The following is a 7,208-nucleotide window of genomic DNA, read 5'->3' as shown; positions in this document are numbered from 1 at the left end:
CAAAGATAATAAAGTCATTCAACAAATTCAGGCAGGGAGTAGTGGCTTACACCTATAATCCCAGCACTTTGGGAGGCTGAGGTGGAAGGATCGCTTGAGCCTAGGAGTTTGAAACCAGCCTGGACAATATAGGGAGACCTAATTTCTACAAAAAATTAGTTAGACATGGTGGTGCACACCTGTGGTCCCAGCTACTTGAGAGACTGAGGTTAGAGGATCACTTGAGCCCAGAATGTTCAAGGCAGTAGTGAGCCATGATTGTGCCACTGTACTCCAGCCTGGTTTCTTATTTTTTGAGACAGAGCAAGACCCTGTCTCAAAAAATAAGAAAAAGAGAAAAAGAAAAAGAAAAAGAAAAGAAAAATCCAGACAAAATATCTGTAAGCGTTTCAATTAAACATTTCCAAAGAAGTTGGTGAATGCTACATTTGGTTTCTAAAAATGTATGAATATAATTTTTATAGAGGAAAAAGCTCTTGAGGTATTACATAATCTTGAGATTATAATAAACACAATATACCAAGAATATAAAGAGAGGCTATATTTTTATTGACACATAATAGTTGTGCATATTTATGGTGTACCTGTGATATTTTGATACATGCATATAATGTGTAATGATCAAATCAGGGTAATTAGGATATGAATAACCTCAAACTTTTATTATTTCTTTGTGTTGAGAATGTGAAAGTTGATCATAAGAATTGGGTCATTCCTGTAACATCTAACTACTGAAACAAAGTTGAGAAGCCAGAATAAAAAAGCACTTAGGATACAAAACATTGCTCCAAAAATGTAATTCTCTGAAAGCCTGACTGCTGCAACTGCTTGTTGTAACTCGAAGCCAGTTTTATCTATAGTTTCCAAGAAAACTTGTTGAAACTCTAGGACAAATTTTTTCCACCACCAATTGGAGTTTGCCAGCTCTCCAAACCCTTGCCAGTGCCAATCAACTTTCTTAAAGATCAATACCCAACATTTCTCCTTTTTTATAAAACCTCTAATCTTCTCTTTATTCTTTGGACATTCTGAAGACGATCCAATCTGCATGTATGCCCCAAATTGCAACTCTTTCTTCCCAAATAAAACATTAAATTTAGAGATTCTTCTCAACATTTTAAATTTGACTTTGACAGGAACATCCCAGACCTTCTCATTGAGTGACTTTAAACTATACAATAAATTATTCTTAATTATAGTCACCCTACTGTGCTATCAAATGGCACAACTTATTCCTTTTATCTAACTGTATTTTTGTACCCATTAACCAACCTCTCTTTATCTCCTCTCCCCACTCTTCTTGGCCTCTGGTAACCATCCTCCTACCCTCTACTGCCAAAAGATCTGCTTTTTTAGCTCTCATATGTGAGTGAGAACATGCAATATTTGTCTTTCTGTGTCTGGGTTATTTTGCTTAACATAATGTCTTCCAGTTCCATCCATGTTGCTTCAAATAACAGAATTTTATTATTTCTTACGGTTGACTAACATCCCATTGTGTATATGTACCACATTTTCTTTATCCATTCATCTGTTGATGAACACTTGAGATACTTTCAAACCTTGGTTATAGTGAATAGTGCTGCGATAAACACAGTAGTGCAGATATCTCTTTGATATACTGATTTCTTTTCTTGTGAATAACTACCCAGCAGTGGAATTACTGGATCATATGGTAGTTTTATTTTCAGTTTCGAGTAATCTCCATACTGTTTTCCATAATGGCTGTACTAGTTTACATTCCCAGCAGCAGTGTGTATGTATGAGTTCCCCTTTCTTTCTTCATATTGTCTCCAGCATTTGCTACTTTTTGTCTTTTTGATAACAGCTGTTCTAACTGGGATGAGATGATATCTTACTGTGTTTTTAATTTGCATTTCTCTGATGATTAGTAATGTTGAGGATTTTTTCATATACCTATTGGCCATTTGTGTGTATTCAGCACATTTTAAAATCTATTTTAAAATCTGATTTTTTTGCTAAGTTGCCTGAATTCCTTGTATATTCTTAATGTTAATTTCTTGTCAGATGAATAGTTTGCAAATACTTTTTCCCATTCTGCAGGTTCTCTTTTCACTCTGTTGTTTCCTTTGCTATGCAGGAGCTTTTTAGTTTGATGTAGTCTCATTTGTCTATTTCTACTTTTGTTGCCTGTGCTTTTGATGTATTTTCCATAAAATCTTTGAAGACATCAATGTCTTGAAACATTTCCCCCATGTTTTCTTCTAGTTGTTTTGTAGTTTTGCATCTTACTTGTGCATCTTTAATCAGTTTCGAGTTGGGTTTTTGTAGATGGTGAGAAATGGGAGTCTAGTTTTATTTTTCTGCATATAGATATTAAGTTTTCCCAGCACCATTTATTGAAGAGTCTATCCTTTTCCCACTGAATGTTCTCAGCACCTTTGTTGAAAATCAGTTGGTTGTAAATACCTGGATTTATTTCTGCTATCTCTATTCTGTTCCACCATGTCCTTTCAGTTACTATAGCTTTGTAGTGTATTTTGAAGTCAACTAGTATGTTGCCTCCAGTTTTGTTCTTTTTGCTCAGGATTGCTTTGGCTATTTGGTGTCTTTTGTGGTTCCATATAAATTTTAGAATTGCCTTTTCTATTTCTGTAAATAATGTCTTTGGGATTTTGATGGAGATTGCATTGAATCTGTAGAACACTTTTGGTAGCATGGTCATTTTCACAATATTAATCCTTCAAGTCCATGAACATGGTACATTTTTCAATTTGTTTATATTCTCTTTAATATCTTCCATTGGTGTTTTATACTTTTCCTTACAAAGATAGTTCACCTCCTTGGTAAAGTTTATTTCTAGACATTTTAATTTTATAAAAAAGCTATTTAAAATGGGGCTGCATTCTTAATTTCTTTCTCAGCTGGTTTGTTATTGGTGTATAGAAATGCTACTGATTTTGTATGTTGATTTTGCATCCTGAAATTTTCCTGAATTTATCAGTTCTAAGAGGTTTTCTTGGTGAAAGTTTTAGGGTATTTTATATATAAAATTATGTTGTCTGTAAACATTTGACTTCTTTCTTTTCAATGAAAGTGGCTGTTATTTTTTTCTCTCCTAATTGCCCTGGACTTTCACTACTATGGTGAATATTTTTTTCTCTTTCCTAATTGCCATAGGACTTTCCTTATTAGGATGAAGTGGGCATTCTTGTCTAGTTCCAGGTCTTAGAAGAAAAGCTTTCAGCTTTTCCCCATTCAGTATAGCTGTGGATTTGTCATATATGACCTTTATTGTGTTGAGTATGCTCCTTCTATAACTAGTTTGCTGAGGATTTTTGTTTGTTTGTTGTTTATCATGAAGTGATGTTCACTGTCATCAAATATGTTTTTTACCTCTAATTTGAGATTATCAGTTTTTGTTTTTCATTCTTTTCATATGATGTATCACATTTTTTGATTTGTGTATGTTGAACTATCCATGCATTCCTAGGTTAAATCCCACTCGATCAGGGGTGAATGATCTTTTTAATGTGCTGGTAGTTTTGGTTTGCTAGGTTTTTTTTTTTTTTTTTTTTTTTTTTGATTTCTGCGTCTATTCTCATCAGGGATATTGGCCTATAGCTTTCTTTTTCTGTCATATATTTGTCTGGTTTTGGCATCATGATAATGCTGGCCTCATACAATGAGTTTGAAATTATTTCCTCCTCTTCAATTTTCTGAAAGAGTTGGAGAAGAATTAGTATTAGTTCTTTAAATGTTTAGTAGAATTCAGCAGCTAAGCCATAGGTCTTGGGCTTTCTTACATGGGAGACTTTTTAATTACTGATTCAATCTCATTACTTTTAATTGATCTGTTCAAGTTTTCTATTTGTTCTTGGATCAGCCTTGGTAGGTTGTTTGTGACCTAGACTTTATCCATTTCTGCTAGGTTTTCCAATTTGTTGACATATAGTTGTTCATATAGTTTCAAGTTATCTTTTGTATTTCTGTGGTATCAGCTGTGATGTCTCCTCTTTGATTCCTGATTTTATTTATTTGGATCTTTTCTCTTTTTTTCTCAGATAGTCTAGCTAATGGATTGTTGATTTTGTTTATTTTTCAAAAAATTAACTTTTTGTTTCATTGAACTCGTGTATTTTTTTGTCTCTATTTTTGTTCACTTCTCTGATTTTTATTATTTCTTCTACTAACTTTGGGATTGCCTTGTTCTTGCTTTTCTGCTTCCTTGAGATGTACATTAGGTTGTTTATTTGAAATCTATGGCATTTATTGCTATAAACTTCCCTCTTCATACTGCTTTTGCTGTATCCTAGAGGCTTCGGTATGTTGTGTTTCTATTTTCATGATTTACAAAATTTTAAAATTTCCTTCTTACTTTCTTCATTGACTCATTGGTCTAGTTGGTCCTCTTGCTTACATTTTTCTATTTTCTATTTAAAACAATACTCCATGGGTAAGACTTATATATATCCCCAATTGAGAACTAATGATCTAGAATCCTCTAGATTCAAATTAAGCAAGTAAGGTTTTGATTAAGTTAGCATTTCAAATAATAACTGACTTTACAACTAATAACATTATACTGCTATTGCCTAATATCAGGAATAACATTGCCAGGATACTCATAAATACAGAAAAACTTGAAAGAAACCATTTAAGAGTTTTGATCAGTGTTTTCCCTGAGGTAAAAACATAGGCTGAAAAAGTAAGAACATTGAAAAATCTCCAGGGACTTCCCACAAATCATACAATTTCTGAAGTATTCATTTAACTTACACAGATTTCACCTGAGGCAGAGTGAATGTCTCTTCTGATACATCTTCTCATGAAACTCTTATACTAGTCACATATCAAACAAACCCACTTATTTCTAATATTTCTCTTTTTATAAAGTAAAAGAGAAGACATTGTCATTTTTCTTTTCCCAGGAGCTTTCTGGGAAATCTCAAAGATGGTTTTAGGTGTAAAAAAATCTTGAAAGTTTTATTTTATTTTTTTCTACATTTAGGATCTTATTTGGGGAAGGCAAAATTTTTTAAAGTTCCCAGAAGAGCTTGGACACTTGCTTAAGAGAGGCTTATGGATACCTAAGAAGCAATATTTGGTTACCTATTTAATTAAAGTGGCAATAAAACGTTAAAAAATATATACTAACAGCAATGCAGTTAGAAAAACCCCTTATTTCTTTCATAAATGAGGAATTTTTTCTCCTTAAATAACAAAAGACATTATAAAGTCATCATAAAACACATAAAATTATTCTGGTAAGACACAGATTGTTTTCTCTCTAGGCAGAAAGAATTACTTTAATTTTGTAAAGTAAGCATAGTATTCTTTACAGAAAGTAAAGAATTACCATTCATATTGTAAACAAAGGCATTCATCAGTAAACCAGGGAAGCAAACCCATCAAAATAGAATGAACTTTCCTAAGATTTAAATACATTTCATCACTTCTTTTCAGACTGAGCTATCATCCACAAAGGCCAAGCCTAGTTCACATTCCAAGTGTTGTCTTTCCTTATGTTCTTTTGTATTCTAAGACAAACTGACTCATGACATAAGGACAGACCTCAGGTCCAAAAGCTCAAAATAAATTTTTAAAATAATTCTAACATGTTACTTATGTAAACATGCAATTTGTTCATCACTGCTATTCTCAAATTAGACAACTAACCAATATTTTAAAAATTCTCAGCTCTAACTTCTAATATGATATTGATAGTTATACAAGTAACCTTTGAGATCTGCAACAAGTCCCAAGGGTGCAAAATGGTTTGGAGACCAAAAACTTTGAGGACAGCTGCTTTAGGATAAAACTACTCTTTCTCCTTGAAATATCAAAATACAGATGCAGTTGGATCTCTCTGTCACTATTGCTCCTTAGTGGCAACCACTTATTAATTATAGCTTTTAAACAAAGCAACTAACTTCTTTACAGAGAAAAGTGAGTGTGGGATGGATAATTGAGAACTTCCTGCAATACACAAGCATGACAGCAAACTAGAAAAGCTTGAAACAATTTTTACAGATATGCACATCTCTTTAACATGTTCTTAAAGTGGCACAAGTGAACATGTCATTAACATTACTCATAGATATAGTACTTCTAGAGCTTATAATTAATTATATGGTACAGTAGTCTATCTTACTTAGAAATTATGTAGATATTCCACATATATCTGATAATTAACTCAATTTAATACAGTTCAAGGTTTTTCAGCTACCTAAGCATCTTGGAAATTATCTTCAAGTTGGCAGGCTACAAAACATAATTATCCTTGAAATAAGGTTATGGAAATTATGATTCAATTTTGTTGGACACATATTTACATTATGTACGAATAATGTTAGTGTGTTTGATCAGCAACCTGATAACTATAGGACAAAGCAAACTCAAGTAGAATAAAATGTATGCTTCTATTATACTCACAAAGATAAATCAGAGAAGACATAACTGTTTTATTAAACCAAGCATATTAAACTACAAATGTTCCTTATGATGGAGTTATGTCCCAATAAACCCATTGTAAATTGAAAGTACTGTAAGCCAAAAACACTTTCAATTTATGAAATTTTCTCTCTTTCCCTCTCCCTTTTTTTTCTTTTCTTTTTTCAGGGTCTTGCTCTGTTGCCCAGGCTGAGTGCAGTGGTGCCATCACCTCACTGCAGCTTTGGTCTCCTGGGCTTAATGGATCCTCTCATCTTAGCCTCCTGAGTAGCTGGAACCACAAGTGAATGCTACCATGCCTGGCTAATTTTTGTATTTTTTTTTTTGTAGGTATGTGGTTTGGCCATATTGCCCAGGCTAGTCTTGAACTCCTGGGCTCAAACAATCTGCCCACCTTGGCCTCCGTAAGTGTTGGGATTACAGTGTGAGCCACAGCATCCAGCCAATATTTTCAATTTGAGATGAGTTTATCTGGATGTAACCCCATTGAAATTGAGGAGTTTACTGAATGAATATCACTTTTGCACCATTGTACAGTTGCAAAATCCTAAATCAAACTATGGTCAATCGAGAACTGGCTGTAGGCTTATTTGCCAAAGATTTGCTGTAATTATGTGAACTTGAGCAGGGTGCAGTGACTCACACCTATAATCTCAGTGCTTTGGGATACTGAAACAGAAGGATGGCTTGAGCTCAGGTGTTCAAGGCTGCAGTGAACTACAATTGTGTCACTGAACTCCAACCTAGATGACAGAACGGGACACTGTCTCTCAAAAAAAAAAAAAAAAAAAAAA

Source organism: Sapajus apella, unplaced genomic scaffold (assembly GCF_009761245.1).
Source record: "Sapajus apella isolate SASKATOON/1434 unplaced genomic scaffold, GSC_monkey_1.0 scaffold59, whole genome shotgun sequence".
NCBI lineage: Eukaryota > Metazoa > Chordata > Mammalia > Primates > Cebidae > Sapajus > Sapajus apella.
This window is presented reverse-complemented; position numbering follows the sequence as displayed.